The 21,132-nt window shown below is 44.1% G+C and overlaps 1 protein-coding gene across 1 annotated transcript in view; it reads right to left on the bottom strand.

The window, feature by feature from the left end:
* Nucleotides 1-18,234, bottom strand: part of LOC123758350 (serine-rich adhesin for platelets) — a 246,208-nt gene extending 227,974 nt beyond the window's left edge. Inside the window, exon 1 of the mRNA XM_045742651.2 lies at nt 17,835-18,234. The gene's annotated coding sequence lies outside the window, so the exon portion shown is untranslated. The remainder of the gene's footprint in view (nt 1-17,834) is intronic.
* Between the last annotated feature and the right edge of the window lie 2,898 nt (nt 18,235-21,132).

Genomic DNA, 21,132 nt, shown 5'->3' with positions numbered 1-21,132 from the left:
ACCCAGGTACCTATTTTACTGCTAGGTAACAGGGGCATAGGGTGAAAGAAACTCTGCTCATTGTTTCTCGCCGGCGCCCGGGATCGAACCCGGGACCACAGGATCACGAGCCCAGCGTACTGTCCGCTCGGCCGACTGGCTCCCATACTGGTCATACATACTTCAGCCACGTTATTGTGACTCATCGCCTGCACTAATATTAATATTAAAATAATTGTGTATAATAAGTGGGTTAGCCGGTCGGCCGAGCGGACAGCACGCTGGACTTGTGATCCTGTGGACTTGGGTTCGATCCCAGGCGCCGGCGAGAAACAATGGGCAGAGTTTTTTTCACCCTATGCCCCTGTTACCTAGCAGTAAAATAGGTACCTGGGTGTTAGTCAGCTGTCACGGGCTGCTTCCTGGGGGTGGAGGCCTGGTCGAGGACCGGGCCGCGGGGACACTAAAAAGCCCCGAAATCATCTCAAGATAACTCAAGATAATAATAATAATTAATAATAATTCAAGCCGACCCCTCGAATAATACATTACAGTTTGACTTATAAATCCCCCGTAAGGTCATAGACTGATGTACTAGCAATCATAGAGACTAGTATTGACCTCATGTCTAGTTTCCTATTCATGGGTTCTCGGGTAGGTTAGGTTCAGGCAATTTAGTACATCAATTTAGTGACGATGTGAACGCTCGAGAGGACGACCTGGTATGTATGATCTCACTATACATTCAAACTGTTGCTGTTAGCCTTACGCAACTTGTCGTGGTGACAACGATTACACGGCGAGTGTCATAGGGAGGCTGGGGTCGACCCCCATGCCCACCTTTAAGAAGGATTGGTTCCTATTGCGATAACCAACGACTTCTATGATATCTGAAATGTGGGTTTAATTTTCCATAGTTTTTCTAATTGAATTTTCAGCTGTTATCGACGTTAAATTAACGTCGATAACAGCTGATATCTCTAACCCTGTCCATGGAGGACAGAAGAAAATGTATATATGCTGGTTAGCATTGTAAATGTGTGGCCACGTCTGTGGTAGAAAAACAAGTATATACACAAGTATATACACAAGTATATACACAAGTATATACAGAGGGAGCCGGTCGGCCGAGCGGACAGCACGCGGGACTTGTGATCCTGTGGTCCTGGGTTCGATCCCAGGCGCCGGCGAGAAATAATGGGCAGAGTTTCTTTCACCCTATGCCCCTGTTACCTAGCAGTAAAATAGGTACCTGGGTGTTAGTCAGCTGTCACCTGCTGCTTTCTGGGGGTGGAGGCCTGGTCGAGGACCGGGCCGCGGGGACACTAAAAGCCCCGAAATCATCTCAAGATAACCTCAAGATAACCTACACACACGAGGGAACACATGTTGACCACACACTAGAAAGTGAAGGGACGACGACGTTTCGGTCCGTCCTGGACCATTCTCAAGTCGATTGTGGTAAGAGGCTACAACCTCTCACATGTTTGTTGGAGGTTGAAGTCCAGACGCTAGGCGCTAGCCTCACCAATATTAGCAGGGTGACTGGTCGTTGGTCCAGATGGTTACAGTAACAATACTACTCATGAGTAACGTAGATGGTGACAACATTGAAGGTTGTAGGTCTGTTGACGTGCCACAACGTACACAATCCAACGTGTTAACCTAGCCAGAGATGCCGCAGCCCAGCCAACGACATTACAAGATTCATATTAATTATTAATGCTTAAATTACACCAGCTAAATAGCTGTTTCGCGAACCCCTTTTCACCATTTATAATTCTGTAATATATTTAAGGAATTTATTGCTTTTACGAACATAAATTTATAATTTTGTCAATTAGTAATTCAAAACAATTTTAAAATTTGTTGATCATAAAAGTTGTAAAGCGTGTTTGAACACGTCTAGACTGTAATACAGTCTTTAAATATATATATTACTGAACACACAACTGGTTATGGTCCGGCGGCGTACGCACGCGCGCACCAGTACTTTGTTAAAGGCACTACGGGCTCACCATAGCCCGTGCTACTTGGAACTTTTGTTCCAGGTAGCGAATCTTTAACAACAACAACAACAAGCAACAATTCCTGACTTGTGTGAGTGACTTGGTGACAGCTGTACTATACTGCAACCCGTTCTCGCAAATTCGTAAAGTCAATATTGACTTATTAAATAAGTGCATAGGTGACATACTAAACATAATAGATACCCATAAAAAGCTTCATAGAAAACACCGACCTTACCTAACCTTGTTAGTATCTTAAGATAAGCATCTTATTGCTTCGTAATTACAATTGTTACTTAACCTATTATAGGTATAGGTTAAGTAATAATTGTAAATACTGACACAGCCCCACGGGGCTCCGCAGCCTTAGTGCTGGTGTAAGCAAGCCAGGGGCCAGATTCACGAAGCAGCTACGCAAGCACTTACTAACGTGGACCTCTTACCTCACAAGATGAGTGGCGGTGCCCAATAAACTCCCCCCCCCCCCCCGGGGCAAAATTTAAAAATTTAAAATCTTACTTCAATCTTTGACGGCTTTGGTTACATTTATTGAACAGTTTACAAGTATGAAAACTTGCCAATCAACTGTTGTTATTGTTATTGTTATAAACAGCCTCCTGGTGCTTCGGAGCTCATTAACTGTTTAATAATTGTAAACAAACCCGCCAAAGATTGATAGAAGATGTACTGGTTCGTAAATGCTTGCGTAACTGTTTTGTGAATCTGGCCCCAGGTTCGTAAGTGCTTGCGTAACTGTTTTGTGAATCTGGCCCCAGGCTTGTGGGGGGTTGTAATGATTCTTCACTACATGAGCGTATGCTTGGGTTCATAGGGGTTCATGAGGAAAGAATATTTGATGTATGAGAAGCGTATGATAGGCGTAACTGGAGTATCGTATAGGATGAATGCAGGTCATGGGTTATTTTACCACATAATGAGGGAGATTTATGTAGATTAGTTGAAAGTTTAATTGACGTGTGAGAGAGAGAAGACTAAAACGGAACGTCGACTTAGTTATTGTGTGGTTGAGAGGTAAATATGTGCGTGTGTGTACAATTATGGTGAATGGTGATGTGTCGCAAGTGGGAGAGTAAGGCGGGGGTGGGGAGTGGTTGTTGTGGTGGTGGTAGTGGTGGTGGTGGCAGAGTAAGGCGGGGGTGGGGAGTGGTTGTTGTGGTGGTGGTAGTGGTGGTGGTTGTGGTGGTAGTGGTGGTGATGGTAGAGTAAGGCAGGGGTGGGGAGTGGTTGTTGTGGTGGTGGTAGTGGTGGTGATGGTAGAGTAAGGCAGGGGTGGGGAGTGGTTGTTGTGGTGGTGGTAGTGGTGGTGGTGGCAGAGCAAGGCAGGGGTGGGGAGTGGTTGTTGTGGTGGTGGTAGTGGTGGTGGTGGCAGAGCAAGGCAGGGGTGGGGAGTGGTGGTGGTTGTGGTGGTAGTGGTGGTGGCAGGAGCACCGGGGTGGCAAGGGTTGTGGTCAACATGTTACAGGTGGCGGCGCCCTTCTCTCCCCCAAAATTATTTCCTCGTTTATATACCACAGTGCCGGCATATATCGTTTATATACCACAGTGCCGGCATATATCGTTTATATACCACAGTGCCGGCATATATCGTTTATATACCACAGTGCCGGCATATATCGTTTATATACCACAGTGCCGGCATATATCGTTTATATACCACAGTGCCGGCATATATCGTTTATATACCACAGTGCCGGCATATATCGTTTATATACCACAGTGCCGGCATATATCGTTTATATACCACAGTGCCGGCATATATAGCAGTGAGAACATATATGAATAATATACTCTGAACAACTAACTTCACAGGACTGGTATTGGCTTAGCTGAATTAACTCAGAGGTTCAGTTCCTGATCCCATTATGTGCCTCTGTAACCTGTCCACCACGGGATGGGGTATGGGGTGCATAATAAAGTATAATATAGTGCATTGTACTATACTGAGGCTGGCCGCACCTGGGGTGTGTATTCACCTAGCTCTTTACGGGCTCGCCATAGCCCGTGCTACATGTACACTTCCTTCTCTGTAGCTAAATCTGAAACAACTTCACCTAGTTGTGCTTGCGGGGGTTGAGCTCTGCTCTTGTGGCCCGCCTCGCAACTGTCAATCAATCAACTGTAATTAACTACTAACTTCCCCCCCCCCCCCCCACACACACACAGGAAGCAGCTCCGTGACAGCTGTCTAACTCCCAGGTACCTATTTGCTGCTAGGTAACAGGAGCATCAGGATGAAGGAAACTTTGCCCCATTTGTTTCTGCCTGGTCCGGGAATCGAACCCGGGCCTCAGAATTACGAGTCCTGTCCGCTCAGCTGTTGTTGTTTCAGATTTAGCTACTCAGGACGAAGTGTGCATGTAGCACGGGCTATGGTGAGCCCCGTATCCACTCAGTTACCAGACCCCCAAGTTATGTGGTCACTTAGACCTGGCCAGACCCGTCCACTAAGCCCTCATAACTCTCCCTTCGGCTAAGAGCACATCTCAGAGCAGATCTCAGAGCAGATCTCAGAGCAGATCTCAGAGCACATCTCAGAGCAGATCTCAGAGCAGATCTCAGAGCAGATCTTACAGCAGATCTCAGAGCAGATCTCAGAGCAGATCTCAGAGCACATCTCAGAGCAGATCTCAGAGCAGATCTTACAGCAGATCTCAGAGCAGATCTTTTACCTCGTGCATGTTGGAGCCAATATATAAATGTCTGGTCGGCCGAGTGGACAGCACGCTGTACTTGTGATCCTGTGATCCCGGGGTCGATCCCGGGCGCCGGCGAGAAACAATGGGCAGAGTTTCTTTCACCCTATGTCCCTGTTACCTAGCAGTAAAATAGGTACCTGGGTGTTAGTCAGCTGTCACGGGCTGCTTCCTGCGGGTGGAGGGCTGGTCGAGGACCGGGCCGCGGGGACACTAAAGCCCCGAAATCATCTCAAGATAACCTCAAGATAACCTGGTGTAGCCCCAAACAGGCAGGTGAACGGGGTGAGAATAGCTTGAGCTACCTCATCCCTTTGTGTGTACTTTACCTCAATAAACTTATTTCAATTTCAATTTCAATTTCAAACAGGCAGGTGGTGGGGCCCGCGAGCTACATCTTGTTTACCGTAGCCACAAGTACACGACCAATAGCGTATATACACAAATGGAGTAAAGATTGAGAAGCGGAACCCAAGAGCCGTAGCTCATCCCCCGTAAATTGCACTGAGTGAGTACTCAGTGCACAGAAACCTATACCTATAATAGGTTAAGTAATAATTGTAATTACGAAGCAATAAGATGCTTATCTTAACATACTAAGAAGGTTAGGTAAGGTCGGTGTTTTCTATGAAGCTTTTCAAGGTAAACTAGTATGTTTAGTATGTCACATATGCACGTATTTAATAAGTCAGTATTGACTATACGAAAGTGCGAGAACGGGTTGCAGATACACACCAACAATAGGATATAAAGGTTTGAGACAATAAACAAACCATTGTCCAACAGACAATGCCAGTCAAAACAGCCGGGAATAACAAGACATGCAGAGGACACAAGAGGACCTAAAGGAGGAACACAAACGTTGCCCTCAGAGCCAAGACACCTCGGAAGCAACGCTAAAGGGAAGAGAACGACAAGGAAGTGTGTGAGGGACCTGAATGGCAGCTTTCTCGAGTTATTCACCACTCAGCCGGAACACCTCCCTCCTCTTGAAGACATTACCCAAGATGAGCGAACACCTTATTACCCTCTTCCTCTACTTCTCTCCCACTCCCTCCCTCCTCTTTCCCGCTCCCAACACATCGAAACCCCCTCCCTCACCCCCCCCTCCATCACTATACCCTCCCCCCACAGCGAGAGAACTCATCTCGACAGCTTCCGGTGCGAAGGTCTTGTGTTGTGAGGGCGTGACCCACATCCTTCACCACGAGAAAGTCTCTTATACCTGCTATGGTTCATTGGTGGTGGTGGTGGTGGTTAGTGGCTAGTGCTGGTGGTAGTTGGTGGTTTGGTGGTGGTGGCTAGTGCTGGTGGTAGTTGGTGGTGGTGGTGGTTAGTGGCTAGTGCTGGTGGTAGTTGGTGTTAGTTGGTGGTGATGGTGGTGGTGGATAGTTGACACGCTGAATTTAAATATAATAATTACAACTGCCGCTTAGCTATTGTTATAGGAGTGACGGTGGGTGCACACTCTTGCTCTACTCCACAAGTGGTGACCGCTGAAGGGTCGCCAGCCAGGCTACAGTGACGGAGTGTGTCTGGTGACACAGTAGCCACCTCTCCCCCACAACAGTACTCTGCACAGCCCCGCTCCTGTGCCAGGTAAGTCCACTACGGGCTCACCATAGCCCGTGCTACTTGCAACTTGTTCCCAGTAGCTGAATCTATAACAATAACAACAGTACTCTGTGTATCCACCTCCTGGGGTTAAATCCAAGACACACGGGTTAAATCCTCCTAACAATTTAACCTCAATTTTCTTGTCCATATTAAAGATTGAAGAACAATTTTTATTTATTTTATTTTTAAGCTGCACCTCCTGTGCCTCCATCACTGTCCTCGTGTAGCAGTGCGCAGTAGAAAGTTACCTCCTGTGTCTCCATCACTGTCCTCGTGTAGCAGTGCGCAGTAGAAAGTTACCTCCTGTGTCTCCATCACTGTCCTCGTGTAGCAGTGCGCAGTAGAAAGTTACCTCCTGTGTCTCCATCACTGTCCTCGTGTAGCAGTGCGCAGTAGAAAGTTACCTCCTGTGTCTCCATCACTGTCCTCGTGTAGCAGTGCGCAGTAGAAAGTTACCTCCTGTGTCTCCATCACTGTCCTCGTGTAGCAGTGCGCAGTAGAAAGTTACCTCCTGTGTCTCCATCACTGTCCTCGTGTAGCAGTGCGCAGTAGAAAGTTACCTCCTGTGTCTCCATCACTGTCCTCGTGTAGCAGTGCGCAGTAGAAAGTTACCTCCTGTGTCTCCATCACTGTCCTCGTGTAGCAGTGCGCAGTAGAAAGTTACCTCCTGTGTCTCCATCACTGTCCTCGTGTAGCAGTGCGCAGTAGAAAGTTACATTCATAAATCTGTATATTGCAACATGTATAGCCTAATGTAGTTGATTGTAATCATGATATACATATGTGCTTCAGGCTACAGCTATAGCCATGATATACATATGTGCTTCAGGCTACAGCTATATCCTTGATATACATATGTGCTTCAGCCTACAGCTATAGCCATGATATACATGTGCAGGCGATGAGTCACAATAACGTGGCTGAAGTATGTTGACCAGACCACACACTAGAAATTGAAGGGACAAAATAATCTTTCCTGCCTCTACTCTACACAGACGCCGTCTTGTAGAATCGGCTCTTATTAACAATGTACCCAACATGAACTTGAGTCCTGGCTTTGTTGCTGTGGACTCTTCCCTTTCACAGTATATACTCAAATGCTCTAATCTTTCTAACAAACGTGACTTAACATAAGCTTTCCCCCTTCCATTTCTTTCTTTCTCTCTTCTCCCTTTTTCTGTTCATTGTCTTCTACGCTCCCTTGCTATCCTCTTCTTATTCCTATTACTATCTCCTTCGGTGGTTATAATAGGAGCTGCCTCGTATGGGCCAATAGGCCTGCTGCAGTTCTCATTACTACTATCCCCTACACCTGACTTTCCTCCTCAGCTCTCTCTTGCCTATTTAATGCCTGTCCCTACCTGTCCTCATCACAATCGACTTGAGAATGGTCCAGGACGGACCGAAACGTCGTCGTCCCTTCAATTTCTAGTGTGTGGTCTGGTCAACATGATATACATATGTGCTTCAGCCTACAGCTATTGCCATGATATACATATGTGCTTCAGCCTACAGCTATTGCCATGATATACATATGTGCTTCAGCCTACAGCTATTGCCATGATATACATATGTGCTTCAGCCTACAGCTATAGCCATGATATACATATGTGCTTCAGCCTACAGCTATAGCCATGATATACATATGTGCTTCAGCCTACAGCAATAGCCATGATATACATATGTGCTTCAGCCTACAGCTATAGCCATGATATACATATGTGCTTCAGCCTACAGCTATATCCTTGATATACATATGTGCTTCAGCCTACAGTTTAGGCCTATTGTCTTGTGTATGACCCTCTATGTGATAGGGATTATCATCCTCATTCTAATCAGACCTAATTGAATTACTGAGATTAGGCAAAATTGTAATTAATTTTGTCAATAACGATGTTATTATTAATAATAATTAGAATTTAAGACTTTTCTTGGATGAGACCATTTTCAGTGATCAATAATTGACTTCATTTGTGTCAGAAGCATTTTGGCCGTAGATTTGTGTTATTAATGTCTCGCATATTGCTCTTTATTATCCTTATGCTTCTTCCTTCCTCCTTATTGCTCTCTCCTCCCTCTCTCGCCCGTCTCTCCTCCTCCTGCACGTGGTCCTGGTGCACGTGGTCCTGGTGCACGTTGTCCTGGTGCACGTGGTCGTGGCCATCTTGCACGTCAAGTGTCACCACCACCAGGGGGGGGGAGGGGGGGGGGATGGTCACCCCGGGCGCGTCATCGACCAGTGGACGATAGTGTCGCTTGACTCAAACTGTCACTACACCCTCTATAGTGTACCCCCCCCTCTCTCTCTCTCTGTCTCTCTCTCTCTCTCTCTCTCTCTCTCTCTCTCTCTCTCTCTCTCTCTCTCTCTCTCTCTCTCTCTCTCTCTCTCTCTCTGTCTCTCTCTCTCTCTGTCTCTCTCTCTCTGTCTCTCTCTCTCTCCAGGTCTTAAAGACTCCCGTCTCGGAACTATCTCGTCGCCATCTTCTCATGTTCGCAGTTCCCGCTCAGCGAGCCACAAAGACAAAAGAAGCGAGTCAGTCCAAACACAGTTTCCGTTAACATTTTTAATTGTGGTAAAAAGCAGCTCAGGAACACGTCGTAAAATCCGGATTGTCATGAGGACTCGCTCTCGAAATCATCATACGAGTGTGTGTGTGTGTATGTGTGTGTGTGTGTGTATGTGTGTGTGTATGTGTGTGTGTGTGTGTGTGTCTGTATTCACCTAGTTGTGTTTTGCGGGGATTGAGCTTTGCTCTTTCGGCCCGCCTCTCAACTGTCAATCAACTGTTTACTAACAAGGTAACTACTTTTTTTTCATACCACACACGCACACACACCCCAGGAAGCAGCCCGTGACAGCTGACTAACTCCCAGGTACCTATTTACTGCTAGGTAACAGGGGCATTCAGGGTGAAAGAAACTTTGCCCATTTGTTTCTGCCTCGTGCGGGAATCGAACCCGCGCCACAGAATTACGAGTCCTGCGCGCTATCCACCGGGCTACGAGGCCCCTCGTAGTGTGTGTGTGTGTGTACTCACCTATTTGTTTGTGCTTGCGGTGGTTGAGCTTTGGCTCTTTGGTCCCGCCTCTCAACTGTCAATCAACTGGTGTACAGATTCCTGAGCCTATTGGGCTCTATTATATCTACATTTGAAATTGTGTATGGAGTCAGCCTCCACCACATCACTGCCTAATGCATTCCACCTGTTAACTACTCTGACACTGAAAAAGTTCTTTCTAATATCTCTGTGGCTCATGTGGATACTCAGTTTCCACCTGTGTCCCCTTGTTTGCGTCCCACCAGTGTTAAACAGTTTATCTTTACCTACCCTGTCAATTGCTCAGAATTTTGTAGGTATTGATCATGTCTCCCCTTACTCTTCTGTCTTCTAGTGTCGTAAGGTGCATTTCCTGCAGCCTTTCCTCATAACTCATGCCTCTTAGCTCTGGGACTAGTCTAGTGGCATACCTTTGGACTTTTTCCAGCTTCGTCTTGTGCTTAACAAGGTACGGGCTCCATGCTGGGGACGCATACTCCAGGATTGGTCTTACGTATGTGGTTTACAAGCTTCTGAATGATTCCTTACACAGGTTCCTGAATGCTTTTCTGATGTTAGCCAGCCTCGCATACGCCGCAGATGTTATTCTTTTGATGTGGGCTTCAGGAGATAGGTTTGGTGTGATATCAACTCCTAGATCCTTCTCTCTGTCCGTTTCATGAAGGACTTCATCTCCAATTCTGTATCCTGTGTCTGGCCTCCTGTTTTCACTGCCTAGTTTCATTACCTTACATTTACTCGGGTTGAACTTTAGTAGCCATTTGTTGGACCATTCATGCAGTTTGTCTAGGTCATCTTGTAGTCTCATACTGTCTTTATCCGTCTTAATCCTCCTCATAATTTTTGCATCTTCAGCAAACAATGAGAGGAATGATTCTATACCATCTGGAAGATCATTTACATATATCAGAAACAGTATAGGTCCAAGGACTGAACCCTGCGGGACCCCACTGGTGACGTCTCGCCAATCTGTGACCTCACCCCTCACACAGACTCGCTGCCTTCTGTTACTTAGGTAGTCCCTTATCCAATGGAGTACCTTCCCTTTCACTCCAGCCTGTTATTTCTATAGTTTCTCCATGCTCTTTTACTTTGTTGCTTAGCTAGCATCTCTGATTACACCATGGGTTTCTCATCTCCATTTCATTTTTTATTTTTTGGGCCGGGATAAACTTTTCTGCTGCCTCCTTGCACTTCTGCGTGATGTATTCCATCATGTCTTGGGCCGTCTTTCCCCTTAGCTCCGATTCCCCATGTTATATTCGTTAAGAATTTTCTTATCTCCTCGTAATTTACCTTACGGAATGCTAGCCTTTTGCTTTCAGTTCCCTTTCTCGAGTACTTTAGCCTTTCTTTGACCAGATACTCAATCGTCAGTACACTGTGATCGCTCATTCCTACTGGGGCTTCAAAGTCAATTTCCCTTATGTCGGAGTCATTCAGAGTGAAGACTAGGTCGAGTCTCGCTGGTTCATCGTTTCCTCTCATCCTAGGGGGTTCCCTGATATGTTGGCTTAGAAAGTTTCTTGTCGCCACCTCCACTAGTTTGGCTCTCCACGTATCCTCTCCTCCATGCGGTTCCTTGTTCTCCCAGTCAATCCTTCCATGATTGAAGTCCCCCATGACGAGAAGATGGGATCTATTTCTACAGGCAGCAGAGGCTGCCTTCTCAATTATGTTATTAACTGCCATGTTGTTGTTGTCATACTCTTGCCTGGGTCTTCTGTCATTTGGTGGAGGGTTATATATTACTGCTACTACTATTCTTGGTCCTCCCATCGTCATGGTGCCTGTTATGTAGTCTCTAAACCCTTCACAGCCTGGGATAACCATCTCCTTGAAACTCCATTCCTTTCTTGTGACTAGGGTCACTCTTCCTCCCCCCCCCCCCGTACCCTCCCTCTTTCCTTATTGCAGTATAATCCTGGGGGAACACCGCATTCACTATGATTCCTGAGAGTTTTGTTTTTGTGAGTCCAATTACATCTGGGTTTACTTCTTGTGCTCTTTCCCTAAGTTCACTCGCCTTGCTTGTAATCCCATCTATGTTCGAGTACATCACCTTATAGCGGACTCTTTTCTGTCCATCCTCAGTTTCTGTTGATTCCACTGGAGTAGGTAAACATGGAGGTTCTGGGATGGGGGGGGGGGAAGGATGAGCCCTGGGTTGTGAGGGGGGCTGAGGGTGAGGAGGACCTGGGTTGTGCGGGGGGGGGGGCTGGGAGGATCTGGTTTGGAGAGGGTAGGGGACGAAGTGATGGCTTGGAGGGGTGGGAAAAAAGAGGGGAGTTTGGAGGGAAGGGGAGAAGGGCTTGGGGGGTGGGGGAGAAAGGAGGGCTTGGAGGAGAAAGGAAGGGAAGAGGTCTTGTGGGGAGCAGGAGAGGAGGGAGGGCTTGGGGGGGGGAGAAGGGAGGGCTTAGGGTGGTGGAGGAGTGTAGTGGCTTGGGTACGTAGGGATTCTATGGGTGGGAGGTGGGAGTGATCCTCCTCCCATTGGGGCTGTTGAACTGCCTGTGGAGGGTTCCCCACTCTCTTCTGGGATCGTAGGGTTCTGGGCTGTGGTTCCCTGATTCCTGTCTCTCTCCTTGCGTGCCTTCGTCGCTGCTGCTACTCTCAATCTCTCCTCCCAGGTCATATCCCTTTGCAGGAATACCTTTTTGGACGTCAGTACATTGAGTAGGGAGCATTGAGTGTGTGTGTGTGAAAAAAGTTGACTGATTGACAGTTGAGAGGCGGGCCGAAAGAGCCGGAGCTCAACCCTCCCAAGCACAACTAGGGGAATACACACACGTCTTAAGGATGCTGGCCGTAGCACCTGTGTAACTCCCAAGTGCCTCCTGACCTTCCCCGGCACCTTTCTCCATTGTGCATATAGGAACCTGCCTCTCCTTCACTATGGTCTCCCCAAGTAGTCTACCGTGAACACTAGTCCTAACAAACACCAGCTCCTCCATGACTCTAATATCTCTGTTGCTCCAACAATTATGTATTAGCGATAAGACCTGCCATTACTGTATAAATGATTTAAGGTAAATATATAGCTCTTGAAATACAACATTCGCTGTAACTTGCTGACATTGTAATTATAAGGTGTGAAGGATAGATGTAATTGATAATGTAATAATCTAAGATGAGGTTTGATATAGACCTTTTGTGCCCTTTGTAACGCTTTTGCGCTACCGCTCACAAGTAATAGGACTTAATTGAAATCCTCAGATTAGGCAAAATTGTAATTAATTTTGTCAATAAAGATGTTTAATAATAATAACCGCTCACAGGATGAGTATGGGGTGCACAATACACACATGAAAATGTGTTCTTCCGTTCCTCTCCTTATAACTTTGCATTTGCCAGGGTTAAAATCCAGTAGCCATTTTTCAGACCACCTGTAGCGTGTCTCCATCTCAGCTTGGAGGATATTACACTCACCTTCTGGTCCTTGTCATTAACTCTACATCATCAGCCAACACCGTTATGAAGGTGTCAATATTGTGTGTTAAGGTCATTAGCCATGAGCAGGATGGGTCTAGATACTGACCCTTGCGGTGCTCCGCTCGTTATCTCTCCACTTCTGCTATCTTTCTTCCCAGTAACCCTTATGTGTCTGCCAGCGAGGCGCTCCCTCGCCCAGTTCCGTGTTCTCCAATACACGCCAGCCAGTTCTTGAGTGTTCTTCAACACAGGCCAGCCAGTTCTTGAGTGTTCTTCAACACAGGCCAGCCAGTTCTTGAGTGTTCTTCAACACACGCCAGACAGTTCTTGAGTGTTCTTCAACACACGCCAGACAGTTCTTGAGTGTTCTTCAACACAGGCCAGCCAGTTCTTGAGTGTTCTTCAACACACGCCAGCCAGTTCTTGAGTGTTCTTCAACACACGCCAACCAGTTCTTCAGTGTTCTTCAACACACACCAACCAGTTCTTCATTGTTCTTCAACACACACGTCAGCCAGTTCTTGAGTGTTCTTCAACACACGCCAGCTAGTTCTTGAGTGTTCTTCAACACACGCCAGCTAGTTCTTGAGTGTTCTTCAACACACGCCAGACAGTTCTTGAGTGTTCTTCAACACACGCCAGCCAGTTCTTGAGTGTTCTTCAACACACACACCAACCAGTTCTTGAGTGTTCTTCAACACACACCAACCAGTTCTTGAGTGTTCTTCAACACACGCCAGACAGTTCTTGAGTGTTCTTCAACACACACCAACCAGTTCTTGAGTGTTCTTCAACACACACCAACCAGTTCTTGAGTGTTCTTCAACACACGCCAGACAGTTCTTGAGTGTTCTTCAACACACGCCAGCCAGTTCTTGAGTGTTCTTCAACACACACCAACCAGTTCTTGAGTGTTCTTCAACACACACACACCAACCAGTTCTTGAGTGTTCTTCAACACACACCAACCAGTTCTTGAGTGTTCTTCAACACACACCAACCAGTTCTTGAGTGTTCTTCAACACACACACCAACCAGTTCTTCAGTGTTCTTCAACACACACCAACCAGTTCTTGAGTGTTCTTCAACACACACACCAACCAGTTCTTCAGTGTTCTTCAACACACACACCAACCAGTTCTTCAGTGTTCTTCAACACACACACCAACCAGTTCTTCAGTGTTCTTCAACACACACCAACCAGTTCTTCACCAGTTCTGTACTGATTTTTTTAACAAGCAAATTTAACCAACTATTACAAATTATTTTTTCTTTGTTTTTCATATTTTTTTTTGTGATCCACAACTGGTTATATTCTGAGTCAACTTCTCAACGACTTTAGTCTAAAATTTCAATTACGACTCGGGCTAACTTTGACATTAATATAATTATTGTCTCATATAATTATGAAACTACTAAATTACTCCAACTGGCCCAACCCCAAACCACCGACCCCCTCTACCACACACAGAGATCACACTAACGTGATGCATCAAATGAACAGATCCACAAAGGGCCGTGACGAGGATTCGAACCTCGTCACGGCCCCTTGTGGATCTGTTCATTTAACCACCCTACCATTACCCCCCACACACCACCAAACAACTCCAAACCCCATTGGACCCATTCCAGCACCACCCCTCAGCCAACCCCCCACCCCCCCACCCATTACTCCCACGCTGGCACACCCCCACCCACCCCAACCCACCGCCCACACGCACCAGTAATCTTTGTTCTCACACAATAACCCCCCACCCCACACCCCCTACACACGCCCCCAGGTGAACGTGAGGCAGGTGAGGGGGGGGGGAGGGGGGGAGACATGTGATGAGTCCGTTAAGAAGACGGGGGGGGGGAGGGGGAGAAATGAAGAGGTAGAAGGTCAGGTTAGAGGAGTGTGTGAGAGAGAGAGAGAGAGAGAGAGAGAGAGAGAGAGAGAGAGAGAGAGAGAGAGAGAGAGAGAGAGAGAGAGAGAGAGAGAGAGAGAGAGAGAGAGAGAGAGAGAGAGAGAGAGGGGGGGGGGGGGTGAGGGAGGGAAGTGAGAACATACATCTTACGGTAATATAGGCATCAGCCAGAGTGTTAGGGCCCGCCATATATATATATATATATATATATATATATATATATATATATATATATATATATATATATATATATATATATATATATATATATATATATATATATATATATATATATATATATATATATATATATATATGTGCCAGCCATGGTATATATATATATACCATGGCTGGCACATATATACCAGCCCACCAAAAAGGTTCCTCATGATATACTTCCCTCGTGGCTCTGGCTGCACAAACTCAGTTAATCAACTTTCTGGGAACCTCATTAATTGACCAAAATCTCCCACGATATTAAAGTTAATGGTGTACATTAAAATAATGGGAACAATATGAAAAAAAACGTAACTTCATTAGTGTTGAGATTGTATTTAAAATTTATAAATATAAAATAAGTTAATTTACTTGAGAGACCATTGAACAATGAGGTTTCTGAAGACTGTCACACAGAGAGAGAGATGTTGGCCCTACGAGAGCCTAATGACGCCCTACGAGAGGCTAATGATGCCCTACAAGAGGCTAATGACGCCTTACGAGAGCCTAATGACGCCCTACGAGAGGCTAATGACACCCTACGAGAGCCTAATGACGAGCTCACGGCCATTCTCTTGTTTAATTCCAGTCGTTGGGGACAGGAAGCCTGCGCTTTAAGTTATCAAGGGGCCACCTGTTGGCTAGGCCCACTACTGACCGTCCTCACGATGCAACCCACATAACAAAAGCCTAACTCCCGGCTACCTATAATGGTACAGCTTGGCGACCAGAGACTTGCGGGCTCACCATACCCCGTGCTACATGGACACTTCGTTCTGCGTAGATATATATATATATATATATATATATATATATATATATATATATATATATATATATATATATATATATATATATATATATATATATATATATATATATATATATATATGGCACCATCTAATAAAAACCGTTATTGAACAACTAATATCAAAATGTTTTAATGCAATCCAATTTTTTTTTTAAACTTCAAATATTTTTGAGGAAAGCAAAAGTGCATTAGACACTTAACAGTAATTGTTGAGAAGTGTAACAAGAGACTGTGATAATTGAGAGCGGTGTGAGTGATACAATGGGTCGTGGAGGAGGAACCAGTCTTATCAACATAGACCAGTTCCTACACGTGTCCTGCCCCAGGCCGCCATTCATGAAGCATGTACACAACCACTTACGATATCTGGACATTTTTTCCCTCAATCACGTCGGCTTTGTTTACATTTCATAATCAGCTGATGAGCTCTGAAGCACTACGAGGTTGTTTATAACACATATGGTCACCCCCACACACCTGTGGTCACCCCACACATGTGGTCACCACACACATATGTGGTCACCCCACACACATGTGGTCACCCCAAAATTTGGTCTCCAATCATCCAAAATTTTACGTATAGTAAAAGAGCTGTAGCCAAACACAGCAGCTGAACTGAAACTTTGACTGAAAGAACACACATATATATATGTTTCCTGTTGACCCCAATATCACTAAGTACTCGCAAGTTGGTGCTTGCAAGCACCAAGTGTCACACACACAGCCTATGTGTTCACCCTCACAGTGCGAGGGACGCACACATCTTGCCTCTGTGCAACACCCTAAGACGGGAGACAGCTGGAGAAGTTGCAACTTTGGGTCCATTAGGTCAAGGTCGATAAGGAAAACGCTCCGACGTAATTACGACCTCGTCAAGGAAAACGGGAAACTTGCGCAGCGCCGGCTACGCGTTGCATGTCTTAGTGGGTCTCTCGTATCTTTAAGTAAAGTCTCGTTTTCTTTAGATTTGTTTTGTATATTGTTACCACAATATTATTGTTGATGAGCTTAAGTTGTTATTGTAGTTGTTATTTGCTGTGTTTCGTAACTTTTCCTTGTTTATCTTCCCATTACTGCAAACAGTATTGTTTATATTATTTAATTCGATTACCTCCACTAACTTGTTTATTTTACACGTGTTATGTAGTTAGCTAAAATATTAATATATATATAAATAAAGACAACACCATTCCTTATACTAGCTAATATTAGTAGCCTACTGGCAGTTACTAGCCTAGTATATTACAACATATATACATGCTACATGCTACAACTGGTAGCAGCAGTTGTAACATTACTTCCTCTCAACCATCGTTGTGTTGTTAAGGGATGAAAATACCCTATGTAGGGGAAGCGAAGATAATAGCGGTACATTAGAAGCAAACGCAGAATTAACACCACACACATCTCCGTTGTTTTTGTTATAGATTCAGCTACTCGGACCAAGTTCCAAGTAGCACGGGCTATGGTGATCCCGTAGTGAACTTACCTGGCACAGGAGCGGGGCTCGGCTATGTGTAACGACATCTCCGCATTGTTTCCGGGTTAAATAGGAAGGCGTGTCGGCTTGAAGACCTTGGGAAGACGATAGAGCCCGACCGACAGTTGGTTATCACAAGTCAATCTTCATTATGATGTCACACACGCAATTGGGTGACCTCCATAACAAGACAAGCGACCTAATGGGAAAATAATAGACTATTACAACTCTCTCTCCAACCACAGGTAGCAAACGCTTCTCTGAGGGTTGTGTTTAGCGACTATTGATGGTGTTTGGCTCCGGCGACAAGAGGGCGCAGCCTAATGTTCCTCCAGAGGCTTAATTATACTCAAATTCATTCAGTACGATATTATACTTGGTATAATAATCCACCGATACCGAGGATACGAAGTCAGTTAGGCTTATCGAGATCCCTCAATACCATTAACCTCCCCCCCCCCATAGGGTACAACAACTAACATTTCTTATTGTTGTCGCCAGAGACGGCTAGTTTGTTGTCAACAAACACATCTAATAAGTATATACACACACACACACACTAATGTTCCCTCAGATAACAGTTGTACTGAAAGATATCTTAGTACCTTACCTGATCACACCGACGACCAGCAGTTTGGTGACGTTGGTAATTCCGGGTAATTTGAGGTTGGAGGAGTTAGTCAGCCTGGCGCCAACAGTTGGGGATGAACCATTAACATCCAGTGACACTTAACGATGTTGAACAGTATTAACAACAACACTAATAACCGGTAAACGTTGATCACAGTTCTGGGGGATTTTGTTTAACTCGCGGACACCACAAAAGGAAGACTTTTCTCATTAGCTCTCATTAATTTCACATCTCGAAGGTGTATGGCATGACTTTATGAGAACACCTTCAGTACTCACATTTTTATAATATTAATATTATCACTTGTTTAAAGCAACAGAATTTTTCCACATTTCTGAAAACGCAACTCATCGTGAACACTAAAGGAATGATTTTTTTTCTTTTCCAAATCTATATAATTTAATGCACTGCCAAATTTTTCAAATTACTACAATAGCTTTAAATTTGTTTATCAAGAAACTGGAAAGTCACTGAATATAGGGATTATAGTTATGAAATCTAAATAATCATCAAGGATGAAGAACAAATGATGAAATTGATGAACAAATTGATGAAATAACATCAATGATGAAGAACAAAAACAAATTTATGTGTACAGTAATATCAATTTGGCATTTCTTGTACAGGTATATGTTTTTTTTGTTTTTGTTTATTAACAAGCTTAGGAATGCACAGCAATGTGCTGCTACCGTATTCTATATAAAAGATTACACAGTGTAGATAAAAAAACTAGCTATAAATATAAATTGTTCTTGTTCATCCTTGATCCGCACCAGTAGTTGGTGTTTCTATGAGTTGAATAGATATTTGACTAAAGATAAACATACAGGTGGGCTCTGAACCTAGCAGATGAGAATACGACTTCTCTGTAGATGTAAACATTCAGTTTACACAGTGTTAGGTTATCATACAATGAAACTATAATGATTAGGACTTGCATTGGATTATTAGATACTTCGTATTATGGGGGAGGGGGTAGAAATAGCCTAAGCTACTCTAGCCCTTTGAGATGTATTTCTTTCTTGTCTCAATAAACATATTTAAACTTGAACTTCGTATTAGATAAGGCCAAGGGGCCAGATTCACGACGCAGTTACGCAAGTACTTACGAACGTGTACATCTTTCCTCAATCTTTGATGGCTTTGGTTACATTTATTTAATAGTTTACAAGCATGAAAACTTCCCAATCAAATGTTGTTATTGTTATAAACAGCCTCCTGGTGCTTCGAAGCTCATTAACTGTTTAATAATTGTAAACAAAGCCGCCAAAGATTGAGAAAAGATGTACAGGTTCGTAAGTGCTTGCGTAACTGCTTTGTGAATCTGGCCCAAGGCCATTAAGGTTTGACTTTATAATCGCCCCAGAGTTTATCTTAGCTTGTACAGTGTTCTTTTAGATGAACACTGTACGTTGAACACTGCAAGTTGTACTTGTCTAAAATCAGGTACATTTGACAAATGAATACCGCTACCTTTTCACAGTTGTAATGTGTAAGTTTATTGTTTATTTGTCCCAACAGTTTTTTGGTGACTGATATTGTGACCAATGTGTTTGTCGCGTCACCAATAACTGTCCCATATTAGACGACCATAGTTTTGAGAGAATTAGGATAGATTTAGTTTATTTTGTTAACCGCAAGTGCGGCTAGGATAGGTTAATAGGCTTACTTTTAGTTACGCTTAAATTAGGATAGGATAATACATAGGATAGGATAATACATAGGATAGGATAAGTTTGATTAAATTATGATAAAACTGACAATCATTTAATTAGAAACAAGAACCGTAGTTAGTGCAGCTATATATATATTACTGCGCTAAGAGCAATTGTTCCATTTTAGATGTTCTACAACGATTCGATTTTACTCCGCTTAAAAAAATTTACTTTCCGCTTTTACGTAAGAGAACACATTAAAATTGTATTTTTGCTGTTTTTCTGCCATGTTCCCCCCTTTTTTTATTTTTAGATTTTCTCAACACATTTTATACTTTAATCTCAATTAGTATTAAGTTTTAGTCTTTAGTGTTTTTCCTGCCCGAAACGCTTTGTGTAATAGTGGCTTTAGGCATTGTATGTACTAGCTCTATCTATACATTCATCAATATATGTATCACCCCTTGTATGTATGTACTTTACCTGAATAAACATTTGATTTGATTTGTTAACACAACTCAGGATAGAATGCGACAAATGAATCCTGCGAATAAGTTATTCGGTGAGAAGTTTGTCGTGTGTGTTATTGTTATTAAAAACCTAGAAAAGGTGATGATACAGTGTGAATTTTCAGCGCTTTGGACCCTAGGCACATAACAGATCACACGATGATTCTGAACACCAACACACTGTGACAAATGACCATCAACAGAGACCATGAACACAACACTGACCACTGAATACTATAATGTGACCACTGAACACCACTATAATGTGACCACTGAACACCACTATAATGTGACCACTGAACACCACCATAATGTGACCACTGAACACCACTATAATGTGACCACTGAACACCACTATAATGTGACCACTGAACACCACCATAATGTGACCACTGAACACCACCATAATGTGACCACTGAACACCATAATGTGACCACTGAACACCACTATAATGTGACCACTGAACACCATAATGTGACCACTGAACACCACCATAATGTGACCACTGAACACCATAATGTGACCACTGAACACTATAATGTGACCACTGAACACCACCATAATGACTGGCCAATACACTGACCAATGAACACAACACACTGACCAGTGAACACAACACACTGATCAATGAACACAACACACTGATCAATGAACACAACACACTGATCAATGAACACAACACACTGGTCAATGAACACAACACACTGATCAATGAACACAACACACTGACCAGTGAACACAACACACTGACCAATGAACACAACACACTGACCAATGAACACAACACACTGACCAATGAACACAACACACTGACCAATAAACACAACACACTGACCAATGAACACAACACACTGACCAATGAACACAACACACTGACCAATGAACACAACACACTGACCAGTGAACACAACACACTGACCAATGAACACAACACATTGTGAAAGCTGAACTCAACACAGTCAACGCTTTTCACAACGTATTGGGAACATATACACAACGCATACTGAATATAATACAGCGAGACACATGAACACAACACAGTGAACACCGAACACAACACATTGTGATAACACACCGTAATAGTGTCCTGGGAACATAACATACGGTGGGTG

Source organism: Procambarus clarkii, chromosome 11 (genome assembly GCF_040958095.1).
Source record: "Procambarus clarkii isolate CNS0578487 chromosome 11, FALCON_Pclarkii_2.0, whole genome shotgun sequence".
In the NCBI taxonomy this organism is placed as follows: Eukaryota; Metazoa; Arthropoda; class Malacostraca; order Decapoda; family Cambaridae; genus Procambarus; species Procambarus clarkii.
Note: the sequence above shows the minus strand (reverse complement) of the source record. Positions and strands in the feature narration are given on the sequence as shown.